At 36.9% G+C, this 18265-nt stretch overlaps 1 protein-coding gene across 1 annotated transcript in view; it reads left to right on the top strand.

Annotated features, from left to right (window-relative positions):
* tafa3a (TAFA chemokine like family member 3a) overlaps window positions 1-18265 on the top strand; it is a 121131-nt gene continuing 102866 nt past the window's right edge. The window contains exon 1 of the mRNA XM_028447211.1: window positions 1-404. The gene's annotated coding sequence lies outside the window, so the exon portion shown is untranslated. The remainder of the gene's footprint in view (window positions 405-18265) is intronic.

Genomic DNA, 18265 nt, shown 5'->3' with positions numbered 1-18265 from the left:
ATCTCCCGCTTTCAAACCCACCAGCTGCCGGTACGTGGAAGGAGGACCGGAATGGATCGCATCCCTCCTGGATCAGGACACTATGCTCGCACTGCTTCACCTCCTCTGGATGATGGGAATTAAAGAGTCCTGCTCACAGCAACCCTAACTTTACACATGCACTTCTTTCAGCTTCACATCTCCTGCAGAACCTGCTTCATGACTTGTTTGACACAGGAATTGTGCTTGTGGGGATCTTTCACCTAAAAACACTCCTGTCATTGTTATGTTGTGTCCTGGTCGCGTTGGAGCGAAGCGGACATGGCTTTTTCCTAAAGAAGAAAGCAGTTTGTACTGTGGTTGACTATGGAAAATAAATGAAAGGGACGATTCCAGGGATTGATTAACTATCAGATCAACGACAGGTAAGACTCTTCTACATGTCTTACACTTAGTTCTATTTCATTTTATATTTGTCTACATAGGAAAAAAACAAAACTACTTCAATATACATTTCTGATCAAACATGATACCTTATTAGATTAGGGATGTAACCTATTGATTGATTCCATGTGACTAATACAGTTGGGAAAATGATTCAATATCTCATCTTTTCAACTACATTAGATTTGGTGATTGAATTAAAACAGTGACATTTGTGCACAAAAGTCTTTTTTGCTGACCTGCTTGGATCACACTGGAAACAAAGGTGGTCTTTGTCCAAATCAATGCATACATTTGCATACATATATCATAATTATATACATAATTAGGACTGTTGAACATACATGCTCAACAGTACTAATAAAATGACACATGTAAGGTATTTTGGTGGAGAATTGGATTATAATTTACAAATCTGGGGCCCCCCATTTTTAAATATGTATAATTTTACCTCCCTGTTCAATGGCCCACCTACCTCTCCCTCTGATCACCTGTGTTTTTTTAATACAGTGGTTCCCCACATTTTAACAGCTCCGTACCCCTTCAGACATTTAACCTGAAGCCATGTACCCCCCACACTTAAAAAAACATAATAATGTAATGTCATATACAATGTAGCCCTAGAGTGAAATTTGTCCCTGAATTTTACCTAACTTGTTGAGGAAATATATATAATTACAAAAAAAAAGAACAATAATCTTTAAGGACACAAGAAAACATCTTATTCAGAATTATCACTCAATTTTTTTGAATGAATTGGCCAACATTTTCATTGCGAAACAATCTCTTTGTTTTTTGGAAAAAGAAATCTACCAAACATTTGTTGATTGAATACCAGGACTACAACATATTCATCACCCTTAAACTGTGAAATAAAACTCGCTACAACTTTAATGAGAAGGGTAACACTGAGGCTGAGAGGATGCACAAACTTTTGCAATGTTTGGCTGAATTTGAGAGTCTGAGTCTCACGCAAAGTCTTGTTCTGTCTTTTATTTTCATGTTTGTCAAAGCTGAAAATCTACATTCACACAAGTACGTGGTGGCAAAGGGCATCAAACACGTTTGGCTAGCGCAGGGGTCTGCAACCTTTATTCTCAAAGGAGCCATTTTCCCTAATCTCGCCTGGATTAAAGTCCCTTTGGAGCCAAAAACCAACACCTTCTCAATGAAGACAATAGAGTGTTATGATTCTATACAGTTAAAATAATATCAAATAATTTTATGAGTTAATAGATTTGAAGGGCTACAAAACACAACTTGAATTTGATAATGTGATCACGTCGGTCAAAACATGCTAATTGCTAATTTCTTACAACATATCAGCATGCATATTAAGCCGGAATGTTGGAAATTAAAAAATAAACACAAATAAAAACCTCAATTTTCTTCCAGTATAGTCTTTTTGTGAGTTATCTTACCAGGGATTTAAAAGTTAAGGTTAGCCACAGGTGCAAGGAATGTTGATGGTTTGTAGAGGTTGCAGGAGTTGAAGTAGGAAGGTGGAAAAGTTATTGCACAATGTGATTAATTTCTAGGTCAACCAGTAGTTTTATCATAATTTTATTTGAAGTTAATGTCATTAATTATCAATACCCTCTGTAAGAAATAACAATTCATTATTTTAATATTTTTTTGTAAAGCTACAGGGGGCCATTGTGAGGCTCCAGCTCCGCAGGTTGCAGACCCCTGGGCTAGCGCAAAGCAATGTAGCTCTCGTTGCATGTGATTTGTGGCAATGCATGTAGGCTCCTGACTGCTGCTCTATTTATATTCTAGTTTCCAATGTTGTCACCATGTTTTTATTTATTTTTTTCACGTACCCCCATGACAATTTGCATACCCCACTTTGGGAACCTTGGCTTTAATACATATTTCAGTGCTTTCACACTTATCTTTTTGTGTATTGTTAGAGTTTTGAGATACTCTCGTGTTCAGTACCTGAGATTGCATCCAGAGGTTTTGCTTTGCTGAATCAATCAGTCAATTTATTACAGATGAACAGAAAATGAATCAACAACAATATCAAGTCATTAGGAGAACAGGCACTCATCTCATACACAGCTGTGGGCCTCAGGGTCGGCTCACTCCTGGGCCTCGGTCTTAGTTTTCTCAGCATTTTTATTCTATATTATCTAGTGTTTCTCCTTCCTTGGCTGACATGATTGTCAGAGTAAAGCATGAGACATAAACAAATTATATACTGTAAGTCAAAGCATAGATTTCAAAAGTTTATATCTAACAGTATTATTTTAATTACAAGATGTTTTAAATTTAGAAATCAAACGATCACTTTATTGAAGTTAGTTATAGATGACATTTACTGTTGTTTTATGTTCAAGATTTATTGATTGATTGATTATTATTTATCATTTAGGGGTCTTTTGTGTCTGCTTATTTGATTTATTAGGTATATGTATATGAGTTGTTTATTGTGCATTAAGTTTAATATTTAAAATAGAATTATTCTTATTTGTTAACTGTTGTTACTGTCTTTTTTAGTGTTAATCTGAGTGTCTTTGTGATTTAGATCTGATTTGTCTCTTTGCGTACGTACTTGCTTGTGTTATTGTTAGATTTCGATCAAGTTGAAATCAGATGTTCTAAAACAGTTTGTTCCAAAAAACAGGCTTTGAGAAAGTTGACCTGAATATATTTTATTATGGGTAAATATGAGCTATTGCACATTTCATTATATTATGTTAAAAAAAAATCCATAAATAATAATCCATATTTACAGTATACAAATGGCTACTGACACTCGGCAAGAAATGAAAAACCGAAGACTATGTATTACACAAATTTATTATGAAATTAAGATCTAAGGCTTTCTTTAAAATGTCATATCATCAAACCATAAAAGTCTAAAGCAGGTAATGGGTTAGCATCCAGTATGTAACTTTTATACCACTATCACTGATAATACTTTTCACTATTGTTTTTATGAAGTTAGATAGTTCAACCTACTTCACGAAAAGTTCCACAAATTTACAAAATTGGACATTTTAGCCTTTGGTAATATGTTGGCTCTGATTTTCTTAAAAAGTAAAAACACTTAGTCACTTTGAGTTTAACACTTATGGTGATGATCGCAGAAATTTTGAATGAGGTTGTTAGGAGCTTTAGTTTTGATGATATCTTCATTTAAAAAAGTCGTAGCTTCATTAAACCCTTCCACACAAGGAGAACTTACGCTTTCATAATTCAACATTTGTGATTTGATGATAGAGACAGAAATGCTTCAAAATTGTTATAAGTTTTAATTTGATAAGTCAAGACTTGGGGTCAATAGTACAAAAAAAAACAAAAAAAAAAACAAATTAAATTGACTTGATTTGGTGCCTTTATTACCACCAAATTCCCCTATTACCACACCAATGAGACAGAGTTGCATGTAAAGCACTATTGTCAACAATTGGGAGCATTTTAGGGTTCAGTGTCTTGCCCAATGACACTTTTGGCAGGTACAGATTCATACTCAACTCAACTCAACTTTATTTATATAACGCAAATTACAACAAAGTCATCTCAGCGCGCTTAACAAAATATAAAGTCCATAGTAAGAAAGAAAAAAAGAAAGACCCTAACAAGTATTTAGCAACAGTGGGAAGAAAAAAACTCCCTCTTTTTATGGGCAGAAATCTCCAGCGGAACCAGGTTCAGAGGTGGCAGCCATCTGTCTCGACTGGTTGGGTTAGTGAACAGAAGGACAAACAGAATAGGATAGAAGGATAGTCCATCCAAATGTCCCAGACTAGTTGAGCCGCGAACCATCAATCAGGAACCACCAACTCCAGCATCAAGACACCTGGGCGAGGAGAAGGCACAGACTGCAGGAAAAACCTGACACACTATGATACACTCGTTTCTAGTGGTTAGGTTAATATTAAACATCTAGCCACCATCTACCATGCTCTGAGTATGCAACCATTACAGATGAGATTTTGTCTTATAATGTCTTATAACCTAGTGATCTTAGTGTGTCAATTATCAAGATTTAAATGTAAAATCTCTAGCTGGGTTTCCATTACAGATTTTTGCAAAATAACAGCGATATTTCTAAATGTCAACAAAGTATATTTGCACTGTGAACGTGTTTCCGTTGAAGGCGGTTTTTGACTGGTGCCTCGTAACTCCCGTGAAATCTCATTCTGCGAGACTTCGCTGCAGGAAGACGGACGCTCCAAACCTCCTTATAACACTCCGTATTCCTTTGTTGTTTCACGTCTAATGTGGCAGTATTACATTTTTAAGTATAATGCTAAGAAATGTCCCGGTCTTCTCTTCTGTCTACATATACCGCACCATGTTTTCTCGGAGAGAAGTGGTCATGTGACCAGGTACCTCATGTCATGTGACCATGTACTGTACATTGTCATGACGTGTATTTGCGCGGAAAAAGTGTTTCCATAGCGCTTTTGCGACACAATTCAATATCGAAACGTCTGAAATTCCTCCTCATGAAAGCGTAAAAACTTTTTAGCGATAGTTGAGTGTTTTTTCGAAATTTATGTGTTTCCATGACCAATTTTTATTGCGCAATTTAGATTTTGCGCATTTCTAAGGGTAATGGTTGACTGACCCAGAATTTGTAGCTGCAATGCTCGAGCTGTCTTAGTTTGTCAGATATTCAGATTTAAACATTATCAAAGTGATGAGGATTGTCCGCTTGGCTGGCTGTTCAGGAAATATTTGCACAGCTTTTGAACATAGAGAATGATAACTGTCTCCTGTTGGAGCTGCAGTTTCATCAGTCATATTTCTCTTGGCTGTGTGGTTAGTCTTGATGTGACGTTATCTGAACTAGTTTCTGATGATCCCACGTCACTTTGTGACGTAGAGAAACTCCTCAAAAACAGAACCGAAAACAGAATCTGTGGAAGATGAGCTTGAATCCTTAACTTCAGCTCGTCAGCCCTGAAATGATAAATAAATGCAATGTAAAATTAGTTCATTATAATTTCAAAGGGGTTTGGCATTAAAATAGTTAACAAATGTCCTTTTGCTTGTCTGTTTCTGCCTTTGCCAACTTATCTTCACTAGTTTTCCTTCAGCTGTCACAGAAAGATACTTTTCCAAACCAATCAAACAGACTTCAGGTAGAATTGGAAATACTAGCACTATCTGGAAATAATAAAAAAATTGCAATACATGTTTAATTGAAGCTGGAATTATAAATAATGATAAATACGTTTTCCTTCTACCTTGCCCTCATCATTCTTATTCGGTGAAATGCTCCATAAGCCTACGAGTGTTGAAGCTAGCAGAACTGAACCTTTTCTTGATAGAATGGTGAAATAGCAATACTATATTGAATGTACTTTTTTTCAAATGGCATCGTATGGTTGTGCATGCTAAAATAAACAGCTGCTTTTTGCAACATTTAGCAACAAACCACATTCAAAAAATGTATGTGAATTATTTGATGTTACTTTTGACCAAACGTACAGTACTATTTGTAAAATTTGCAATATTTTTTTCTCTCATATGTCACTGTTAATTTTAAATGTTAAATCTAAATGTCACATTTAAATATAAATGTTAAATCTAAATGCTAAATATTAAATCCAAATGTTAAATAGAAATGTTGAATCTAAGTGCTGAATCCAAATGTTAAATATAAATGTTGAATCTAAGTACTAAATATTAAATCCAAATGTTAAATGTAAATGTTAAATCTAAATCTATTCTGTCTATCATTTCTTCTTTGAACTTTTATTTTGGTACTTCCGGTGAATTTGCATGTTAGCTAAATATTTAATTTCACCCGTGACATTTATATTTAACATTTACATTTAACATTTACATTTAACATTTACATTTACATTTAACATTTAACATTTATATTTAACATTGACATATTTGTATGAGAAAAGTAAATCTGCTGTAAATCTGATTGTTGAGATTTGTTAAAATTGTAATATGAAATAAGAGGCCCATGGGCCTCATTCCCAGACCTAATACACAATCTACTCTTTTGTAACAATGCAAGTATCCTCACTGCAGTGCACCAGAATATACATGCTCCAAGCATAATTTCCTTTATCTGACACAGTGCGCCACTGTTTACCAACAAACCATCTCACTGACATTGTGCGCAGTAATCGCGATGAGCTGATTGGTCAGAACGAGGTAAGCGGAGCTTCACAGTTGTATCCCGGAAATGGAAATAGTCCTGAAAAAACCCCAAAAAAAAAAAACAAATAGTACTCAAACGGAAGGTTTTCGGGTGTGTAAATGTGAGCATTTTGGTGTTTTCAGAATATAAAAGAGATTTTATAATCCCTAATGCTGGAACGAGACGTCTCAATAAAAAAGCTAGCATAAGGGCTAAAGCATATGTGTCAAACTCATGGCCCTGGGGCCAAATCCGGCCCTTTGTAGCATCCAATTTGGCCCACAAGAGAAAATTAAAAAAAAAATGACAGAGAAAACATGAATCTTTGTGTAAATGAAACTCAACAATATTTGCAGGGCCTCACAGTTTTCCTGGTGCTTATATCACATGTTTGCAGTTATTTTTTTTAATGTTAAACTGTTGATAACAAATAATTCCAGTAAGTTAATTTTGTCTTTCATTTTAAAATATATATTAGGGTTTTGTTTATTCAGAACAGGTTATTCAGGAAATATTGTCTCTTGAATTTTTTCAGGACATAAAATTTCCTGAAAAACCTTGTCTGAACAAATGAAACCTTAACATATGTTGAAAACAAACTTGTAATTCTTCCTTAAATCATGACATAATATTGTCCTTATTCAAATAGAAACTGGTCACAAAATCGAGGAAATGTAAAGTGAAGACGCTGTTGGGACTGATTTTTGTCACTTATTGCTTGGATATGGTCAGTTTCTTACATATTTTGTATTTTACGTGTACGTACAAGTGCAAACTATGGCACAATGATGTTGAAATTACTCGTTTTCCTGTATAAAATCTGCAGCGTACTGAGATTAAACTGCTTGAATGAGTTACTCTAAAGAACCACATTAGAACAACTATTATATCTTACAATAGTTAAATCAGACTCATATAGCACTTTATTACTTTGCCAAAGTGCTTACCAGAACACTAGCTTATTGTTAGGAACATCTTATAGTTTAATGTCTTAACAAAGGATATATAACTCTAAATTGAAGCAATCTGTGCAGCGGCTACAGCGGTAATATGCTTCTCTGCTCTAAAAGCTGCACTGTCTTTGTCTGGGTTGAGTCAGACAAAGACATGGCTCCCCACAGTCAAACTCCACAGCAGCCCAGTCAAATGTGGAGATGAATCCACAGCGGGGGCCATTGCAATCCCATAAGAAAAAAAAAAGATGGTCTGACTCTAAATGGTTTGTTTGTGTCCAACACTGATCTTGTGTGCTGAGATGATGGCGTCCCTGATCAAAGCTGGCTGAAGCATGCTGCTGATATTGATGATTATTAGTTTAAAGGTAGATATTTTCCTTTTCCTGCACATGATTGCATTTATTCTCTATGTTTTTCCCCCCAGTCTGTTCTGCTGTTCACCTCTTTCCTTTCATCTGCCCTTCGTTTCCTTGACGAGCCTGGTTTGGTCAGCTTATTTTTCTTTCCCACCATTAGTGCTATCATCACATTTCACCCTGCGCCCTGCAGAATGCAGCCATTGTAATAACCTTACACCTTCTATTGCAGGGTGATACAATTCTGCTGTGATTAATTGAAGTCCCCTCAGAGAGTCAGAGGAGGGGTGGATGTTCTATTTCACGTGCACTGACAGCCAACACATATTGTTTTATAGATCGACGTCAGTTGCCTTTGAGGCCACCTGCGGCTACGCTGTTGTTCTGGGGGCTTTTACGATGCAGGGTTATTGGTGGGTATTGCTCACTGGCAGAGCAAAGGCCACCCAGAAATTACTGAAGATGGGATCTATGACACTGTAACATTGACAGTCTCAGGCTGTGACACCAGAGCAAAGCTTTATCGTCCTATGGGACTCTGATGGAGGATGAAACAGAATTTAATTCTTGTGGCAATTGGGGACAAAAGTTTCACCAAAAGTCCTCCTTTGATACACCACAGTGAAGAAGACTATGGCTGTGTTTGAAATGGCACACTCCATACTATGCACTAACCTTGCCTGCAAGATTGATTCTCCTGGTGTGTACACAAACACCAGAATCCATCTTGTACTGTTCCCGCCTTTGCCTTCTGAATCCAAACCGAAGCGGTTAGAACCAATCATGAGGCGGTGTTGTGGTTTAGGGCGGGATATCCGGGTGTGACAAAGGCAGAAGCGCCGACGCAAAACTGGCGCATGCGCAGTTGCGGGGAGATAGCGCCGAATCAAAATAGAAAGATGTCGACGCAGGAGGATGGATAACGTGCCCATAACTCGCATACTCGTGTTGTAAAAATGGCAAAAGTCACTCAGCGACAAAATGATCGCAGCATTACGATCCCAAAAAGTTTTCACCAGCGGAGTCTTGTTGTTGTAGCAGCGTTTCTGCGGCGCATGCCAGTGACGACGTCATCATTTGTTATCGTGTGATTGGCTGAAACTAATCATGGTAGACAGGCGCTTTGCCCAATCAGCTTCAAGCATTCTGTTCATGTCCTTCTCTGGTTCCGAAAGGATTCGTAATCGTGATTCGACACGTGACAATTCGATAACGATTCATAAATGTTGACAATCTATTGTTTTTCATGCTAAGTAAATGACAGGAACATGACCGCTGCTTGTGGCGGAATGAAAGTCCAAGTGGTGCATACCGCCCGGACACCTGAAGGAACGGAGGCGATAACGGCAGCTAACTCTTTAGCTACAATTACTGTGCGGGAGATTCAATCATCCGGATTAAAAGCTAACGTTTGAAAGAATCCAGTGCTGTACTCTATGATTTTAAAGTTGGCCAAGAGGTATCTGTGCATTCCTGGCACTAGTGTCTCCTCGCTGGGCGCATTTCAGTTTACTTCAGAACAAGAGCTTAATTTACAAAAGAGTTACAAACTAATGAAAGACAAGAAGAGATGCTTTTATTTTGAAGGGGATGTTTGACTTTTAGCTTGAAGCCAGTCCCAGCACTATTTTACGTTCCGCTTGCATTGCATCATGGGGCAGTTGAGTATGACTAGTGTGTCCACCGTGCATACTAGAACATGTGAAGCTTGATGAAAATATAACAGTAGCCCTTCAGCTTGGATGGAGAGTCTTGTAACTTTTCTTTGCTGTTTAGTAATGAATAAATCTAATGTGGCATGAAGTGAACCCATCTGCATCACAGCAAATAGAGAAAAACTGCACCAAGTTTGGAAAAGTTAATTGTTTTATGCCTCATGGATTTGAGATTACTTTGTATTTCAGGCTGCCAACATCAAACATTACAAGTTAATGACGTCATTGCCTCCATTTAGAAAAAAATGAATAATTAAAAAGTGCTTTCTGGCTGATATTTTATCACCGAATAACAATATGTGAGTCAAAAGTCTTGAATTATTTATGTCATGAAAATTGATTCATCTCAGATGTTTTGTGACTGAACACATGGGGAGGTTTTCTTTGATTTACAATTTGTAATGCTTTTCATTATGTGTTGATTAGAGCACAGATAACATATTTTAAGTATAAAAATTGCACTAAATTCTTTGGAAGAAAATCTTACTTTTTTTTTTTTTTTAGCACAGCCTAAGTCAAATAAACTAAGCCAAATGCGATACTTTATTTTCTTATTTTTTTAAGGAACATAAATAATAATACGCATTTACAAGATCAGGAATAGTAGGACAATTCTGTGAATTTATGCAATTAGAATGAAATATTTTGATTATGTAAAACACAAACTGTATACATGTAAGATATCGCAGGTAGATTTTTTTTCTTGAAGTATTTTTGTAAATATTTGACAGTGGTGGCCAAAAATTGTTTGGTCTGAGGGCCATATTATTAACGTTTGTCGGCATTTAGGATAATGATCAATCTGAGCATTAATACAAGAAAGAAAAAAGTGTTTTGCCTATTGTTCATGTCTGGTTTAGGTGACTGGAGTCTTATAGCATCCCAGATTATTTTTTTTATTCTTAAAAGCAAAGCTGTTTATTCACTTCCTGGCAAAACAAGCTCTATGTATGTTTAACGTTTCAGTTAAACTGGTAACTAACTGGTTATTTTAACTCATGACAGACTCACTAATATGAATGTGGTTGCAGCAGGTTATGGCAGATGTTTGTATTATAAACATTGCTTGTTTATCATCACAGATGTTGTGTTACGTTATTGTATTTGTTGATGGTTTTAAAAAAAACATTCAGAAGAATTTGTAAACACTATCTGTCACAGCATTTTAGCAGCCCAAGCCTCTGTGACACTGTCAAACTGTTGTTGTCTGAATACATTTACAAGTCACACATTTGATGTAAAATCACTTCTTTCCCAGCTGCTACGGAGGTTTTTAATTTTAGCGATAAACGGCAACACTCTTGTGCTTTCTCCATGTGTTTCCTCCTTATTTGCATTTGGATCAAACAACCTGACTCATGATTAGAGACGCAAATTATAATAATTGTATGGTCACATAATTTATTGGCAGATAATGGTCCATTCCTTGATTTTTCTATCTGCTAATGTACAGCAAAATACAGAAAAGAAAAGAAGTGATTTTTTTAAGGCAGGGACTTCTTCAATTTTTTTTTTTGTTTATAGGTCCTATATTATGCTATTTTTTAATCTATTCCTATTTGTTATATGAACCCCAACAACATAGTATTTGAGGTTTATTTTCCCAAACTTGCCTGTTTTCCAGAGTTTTAGCCCTCTGAAAAGTGACTTTCTGAGCAGTTCTAAAAACGGGCTGTTTTGGGGCCTATTTATGAATATTCATGAGTAGGCTTGTCTGTTATTTTTTGCTATCCACACACTGTTGTTGTTGTTTTCAGCCAAAAAAACTGCACATTACAGTAAAGCACATGGATATTTTAGTGGCTATTGTGATTGTGAGTCCGTCTCAGTGCTTCAGGCTGTGTTTATCACAGCAGCAGCAGCAGCAGCAGTGGAGTATTTCAGCTGCTTCACTCACTGGAGCTGCTAAGTCACTTTTTTCTCCTCCACAACTCTATTAACTACAGGAATAGTGCATTTAAGGTGATAATCATTTGTTTTGTCCAACTGCTGCGTCGCATTGTGTCACATAAACGTCAGATCAAGTCAAAGGTGATATGAGGCGATTTAGCGATATTCACGATTCCTTTTACGATTCACCTTTGATTGATTTTTGATTCAGTTAATGATATAATGCAGTACCATTTTTACTTGGATATGGAAGACATTCTCATTAGAACTAATGATGCAAACTGCAGAAACTACAGCTTTGTCTTAGTGCATTACATGAATATTTACATTAATTATTGAACCTCATGTAGTTACATGAATCATGTACGTTTTATTTAACATGACCTGAGCAGAACAAAATTGCAATGACTTAAATCAATTCAAAGCACAGGTTCAGGCTATGTAAATAAAGTGACAACAGACACATTGTAAACTCAAGACATTTTCATTCCTTTGTGTCTCGCAAAGGTTTTGGGCTAAAGTTCCAGTGGCTGCACAACAAATTTAACTGTATAATTAGAGACACAACCATAAAAATAAATAATGTTAAAAAAAAGCAAACATCCAAAATTTTAAACGATTCTGAATTGTCTTTAAGTGCAAAAAGTCAAGACTTTGGTAAATGTAAGAAAATACTTTTAAATTCCTGTGAACAGAAAACTTCATTTTTCACTTTTTTTTGTGCTCATTCTCATCATTTGCTGCTGAAGCGCAGGGAACAACTATGACTTCCCATGGCCGTGAAGGCATCATGTTTATGTGCAGCGTTCTCTGCCAATGTGCGTCCTGTTTGCATGTGAGTGTTGATTGGCTGGAAGGCTGAGGAATGTGCGGGCAGCCTTAATAACGGATACTAAAAATGGAACGGCTAAGTGCATTGAAAAACTGCTTGCGTGGGCGTGGTTTGTAGGAGGCGTCGCTTGTACTGTACCTGTGGCTGCAGTTGGATATACTTGCATTTGGTACTTACACCGGCAGCAGGCACTTCCTGGAGGGGGCGGTTCAGACTTCAGTAACGTCAATAAAGTCTGACCACTCGTTTTTCAGAAGAGGGCAGAGAGCAGGATTAGTGATGATTTCTCAGTGATGCATTAAGAAAGCCCAATAATACTTTGGGGGTGTCTTTGATAAGGAATTAACATTGTAACAAAGTTAAAAGCTCAAAAAGTTGATTTAGCATGATATAGGCCCTTTACAATAAACTGTTGTTGAGCTTTTTGTGACACATTTACTTAGCTTTATTTGCTAAAGCAGTTATCCCCAACCACAGTGATTTGTTACACAGCCAGAAAGAAAGAAAACTGTAAAAAACATTAATGAAAATAAAATAAAAATGAAAAAAACTAAGTGTCCTGGGCATTTCACTCTCAGAAATTGCTACTTCTGCATGTGCGTGCATCGCTTTTACACTTGACATAGGTTAGCAGTGTGGCATGCATGCACCCCCCCCCCCCCCCCACCACCCCATCACCACCACCACCACTGGATGGGGAAGTCAGTGCAGTGTAGGAAACGTAAGCAACACGCACACCCACGAAAACCTATTTTAAATGATTGATACATAACACATCATCACTTTCATACACTTTAATTAATTAAGCTACTTTATTTAACCCCCCAGAGTGGCAGAAATCCATATACATATACATTATGGAGGATGCTAACTTCCATTCAACCAAAAGCAGAAATGTGGAACTTTCAGAGGTTACATCCACACATAAACAGATTTATTTCTCCAAAACAACTTGTTTTCTGAATGATGTAACTTGACCAAAAACTGAGAATCAATGTTTTTTCAAATGTGTTCAGTTGGTTCAAAGTACAAGAAGGTTCAAGATTGAAGGTATCTTTATTATCCCCTAAGTGCGATTTGTTTCACAGCCAGCAGAACAATCATCAAACAGACAATAGACCAGAACCAGGGTTGGGGATGAATTACATTTTTCAGTTACAATTAAGTTTTCAATTACACATGTTCAGTTACTGTACAATTAAAAAATGTTTTCCAATTACAGTTAAATTACAATCATTGTCTAACCTCTGAAAGTCAATTACAATTAATTACAATTACTGAGCCTGATATAAATAATTTAATAAAAGTTTACCTTCCTCTTGTGTTCGCTTCCTGTTAGCGTTTCTTATGACCCTATCTATTGGTTACCTTATTAGTCATCCTAATCAATGAAAATATAGGTTTTAATATTTTTTTTTTAAATGGTAAAATATGGGAAAGCTTGAAAGAAAAATATTTTAGTAATTTTTAACTACATACGTATGTGTAGAACTGTAACATGGTTCATGTTTAGAATTTTCATGACAATTACGAAGTCAATTATCTGAACTCAATTACAATTTAATTATGATTATGACTGCAACAGATTTTTTCAATTACAATTTCAATTATAATTATGCCATAATTGTAATTAATTATCAATTATGCAATTACAATTATAATTTACCCCAACCCTGACCAGATCACAATAAATACAACAATCCAAACATAAATAATTAAAAAAAGAAGAAGCAAATAAGAGTGGAAAATAAGATCTGCCACTTTTTATTGTTGCATTTGAGTCTGGCTTGTTTGCTTTTAGGATTGCTGGGAGAAAAAAATCAATTTATTTCATGTAAATTCTAAATATTACATATTTTGTGTAATTATTGTGGATTTTCACTGCTTTGGTGTTGCACTTATATTTTTGATAATCATCAAGCTCAGAGAGAGTTGTTCTATTTAGTCATTGTTTTCACAAAGTGTTGTTTTTAGCCATCTAATGAGACATTTTCCCTCTCTAGAAGCAGTAATGGGAAATACTGTACCGGGTTAGAGGAAAAATAATCAACAAGAAAGAATTCATTCAGAAAATCCATTTCCTTGCAGACGAGGGCTCGTTGTGAGCGTTTCATATGCATAATAAGCCACTATAGGTGATTTCCAGAAGAAGACACAAAGGCTTATCTGTGGTTTGAGGGACACAGGCCCAGGCAATGCTTGTCTTCTTTTCCAGCTTTTTGTTTAACATTGTTAAAATGAGTGGGAATTGTTTTTTTGTGTGTGTTTATAATACAGTATAAAATACTATTAGTTTATCTATGCTCATCCATGCATGCATGGAGCTCTGCACCAGGATGATACACAGAAAGTTCCCATACTGCACTCCTCTCATTTAAGGCTTGTAACAGTAAAGCTTTCATATGGATATGCATGTTTCACACAAGATACATACTCTGGGATTTTCCTTCCTAAAAGACAGACGCAAGCAACACCATGAGCTAACTCTTAAATCCAGTGTAGAGATGGACAACTTTGATCAGTGGGGGCCACAAAAATGTGGTTGTTTGATTGGAGGGCCACAATATGAGAATTCATGCCAGCATTATGAATCTATTTTGTATCTTTTTACAGATATTTTGTATGTTTTTAGTCCCATTTTGTGTATTCTTCTCTACATTTGTTTTTTTTGGTTGTCGTTTTGTGTGTCTGGTCTCATTTTGTATGTTCTTCTCCTGTTTTGTGTGTTTTGTTGTCACTTTGTGTAATTTTGTCCTTGTTTGTGTCCTCTTGGTATTATTTTGTATATTTTTCAGTCATTTTGTGTGCTTTGAGTCATTTAGTGCATATACATTGGGGCTGCACAAAATTAAACTGAGCAAGGTTCTCGCCAGCGTTGTTGAGCGTAGGGGCCCCCGATGTTGTATTTTTTATCCCATACGGAGCGATGCCGCCCCCTACACTCATTTTTCAGTAACGTAAGAGAGATTTTCTGTAGTTTTTTTCCTTTTTTAATCGGTACCATTGTAATACTTGTTACACACTTGGAGAGAGAAGGGACTTCCAGATGCACACGGGTTGTTTAAACTCTTTTTAAACTGCATAACCGAGAAGTACATACATCAGCCGCACCTGGTGGTGCATGGACTCCGTGCAGACTGTCCACTTTCCTCAGAGCTTACATACTGGGGCACACCGCCTCATAGTAGTTTGCATTAAAATCCTTAGTGCTTATCTGTAGTCCTTGTACGAGTGGGACGTGTTTTACAGGTGTCGCTACTGTTGTAGCTCGTCTGCAAGTCTCTCTTCTAAGCTCGTGTTCATCTCTCCTCCTCTGTTTCACCAGGCGGGTGAAATGCGAGTTGGTGTTACCATTAATATGGGTCGATACAATGCAGATACTACTTTTGTTCCCTCAATTTACATCATAAAAATGACACACTGGTAATAACAAATGGTACGAGTCTCAATTTTAGAGCAGCAGCCCGCATCGGCCGATGCCGATACACGTAAAAAACGACGGCCGATGCGTTGGTCTATCACTAATATATATATACATATATGATTTAATTTTATTTCGAACATAATTAAAAAATAAATCAAACAAAGCAAAGTCAGAATAAATGGTTACAAAATCCTTCACATGAAGCCTGTACATCATTTCGAAAAGGAGGAGGAGGAAGTATAAACTTCTATAATCCTACCTTTTGTAGTATAAAATAACTTTTGGCTTTAAAGTAAGGCAGTAACAACTACTTTAGCTTTACTTCACTAAATTTGGCCCTCAAAGAATTTTAAATTTAAAAATGTTCCGCGTCAACGGCTCCCGCTCGCGCACCACGCAATCCCCCCATGCTGTGAAAAATTCCTGGTGAGAACCGTGTTGAGGGCCACATGTTGGCCCCTGGCCGCCATTTGCCTTTGTTTGATCCAGTGTATTTCATCATTTTAAACCCCATTTTTACTACATTAAAAAGTGAACCATCGATCTACTGTACATGATTACATTCCATTTCAGCGCCTCAACGTTGGCTGCTCAGTGGGTTTCATGCACTAATGTGTTTAGAAATCACAGTTGGTTCCACCTCTTAAAGCCGCGGCTCGAGCTGCTTCGGGTGAATGCGCGTGGTGTTTCCAAGACACACCGTAGCAAACAAAATGCAGCATTGTGATGCTTGTGTGCAGATGTGCCACGTACGGACGAGAACGAGGACACAAGGAGTGCGCATCTCTTGTTTTATAGATGCCATTTAAAGGAGCATGTGCTCAGAACGGTTTTACTGACATGAACGGCACCTGCAAACTAAACACCAACATGAGAAACTAACAAATTGGTTTTGTGGAAGCCAGCAGTGTCCCACTGCTGGCTTCCACAATTCTGCAAGCAGTTTCCATCCTGAGAGATTAGGCTGCAAAGCACGACTCCATCTCTTATTTATTCATGCTGATTTGTTGTGTGCATGTTTGACTGGGGCTGTGTGTGAAAACAGGGAAGGAATGGGAAAGAAAAAGAGAGCATAAAAACAGTGTGGGTTTGTGCGTGTTTGTGTACTTTGTTGCATTTGTGTGAATGCGTGTGAACATCAAAACCATGTGTCCAGACTCCGTCACATTTTGCTTGAATACAACTGGGTTTATTGTGAGTCAGTGTGTATAGATGTCACTGTATGAGCTCCAGCTGTTGACTGGTCGCTGTACATGACTTGAGAGTAGCTCATCATGCAGGATGAAGCTCATTTGACACGTAATAATAAGCTATATAATATATTTGTAGTTAATTGAGGACTTTAAGACAAAAATGTGAGTGTGAATGTGTGTGTTTTTTTGTAATCGAGGTATTCTTGGACCTCCATTTCGCAATTATTTTTAAATAATTTTTTTAATATTTCTGAGTACCCCCTGCAATGTGCTTTTGTACCCCTAGGGGTACACGTACCCCTGTTTGGGAAACACTGTCTTAAACTGTATTAACTCATATTAAATGTATTGTAAATCAGGCTTTTTGTGCTAAAATACTTACCTACAGTTTCAAAGAACAGCTACGTATAGAAATAATGTTTCGTTTTTCAGGGCGCTACCTCATTGTGCCTGTTATTGTCGATCCCTCCCTTATTATCAGTGAATCAGCTGGAATGGAGCCGTTGTATAAGCCATGATAACATGATTTTTCTTTACATTATGTCGAAAAAGACCATACCAGCCTGTCATTGGCCAATCTCGTTAGATCTCGGAAGCTCAGCAGGTCTGGGCCTGGTTAGTAGTGTGATGGGAGACCACTGAGAATTCCAGGTGCCACAGTGGGGGACAGTCTCTCCAGTGGTATCTGTCATTGTGTCCTTGGGCAAGACACCTTGACCACTACCAACACTCACTCATGCACTACATTCATACTGGACAATGTGGGCGGAGGGGCCGATGGTGCACTATGGCAGCCTCGCTTCTGTCAGTCTGCCCCAGGCCAACTGTGGCTTCAATAGTAGCTTACCTCCACTAAGTGTGGAGGGAAAGAATAATGCCTTCGTTCTGTAAAATGTCTATGATAAAGCGCTATATAAAATCCACTGCATTATTATTATTTAAAAAAACCCAAAGTTGCCCGCAGAACTGTGCACAGTAGGGATGTAACGATTCACTCAACTCCCGATACGATTCGATTCACGATACTGGGTTCACAATACGATTCTCTCATGTTTTATTTTACAAAATGAGACTGTAGAAAAATGATGACTGAAAAAATATTCCTTTTTTTATCAGAAAAAAAAACTAGAAAATACTGTACTATTTTCCTTTATCTTTCATTGTCAAAAGAATCCCTTGATAAATTATTCAAAACAATGCAATTTAACTAACAATAAATCCTGTATGAAATAATAAAATAAATAGGACAAATTAAGAAAAAGCTTATTAAGTCAAATTCTGGCTCTACCATAAACAATGCAAAACTGCACAATAGTTCCTTTTCTTTTTAAAAGTGCAACTGAAAATGTATTTTGTGC

The sequence above is a fragment of the Gouania willdenowi genome, chromosome 5, assembly GCF_900634775.1.
Source record: "Gouania willdenowi chromosome 5, fGouWil2.1, whole genome shotgun sequence".
NCBI classification, from domain to species: Eukaryota; Metazoa; Chordata; class Actinopteri; order Blenniiformes; family Gobiesocidae; genus Gouania; species Gouania willdenowi.
Note: the sequence above shows the minus strand (reverse complement) of the source record. Positions and strands in the feature narration are given on the sequence as shown.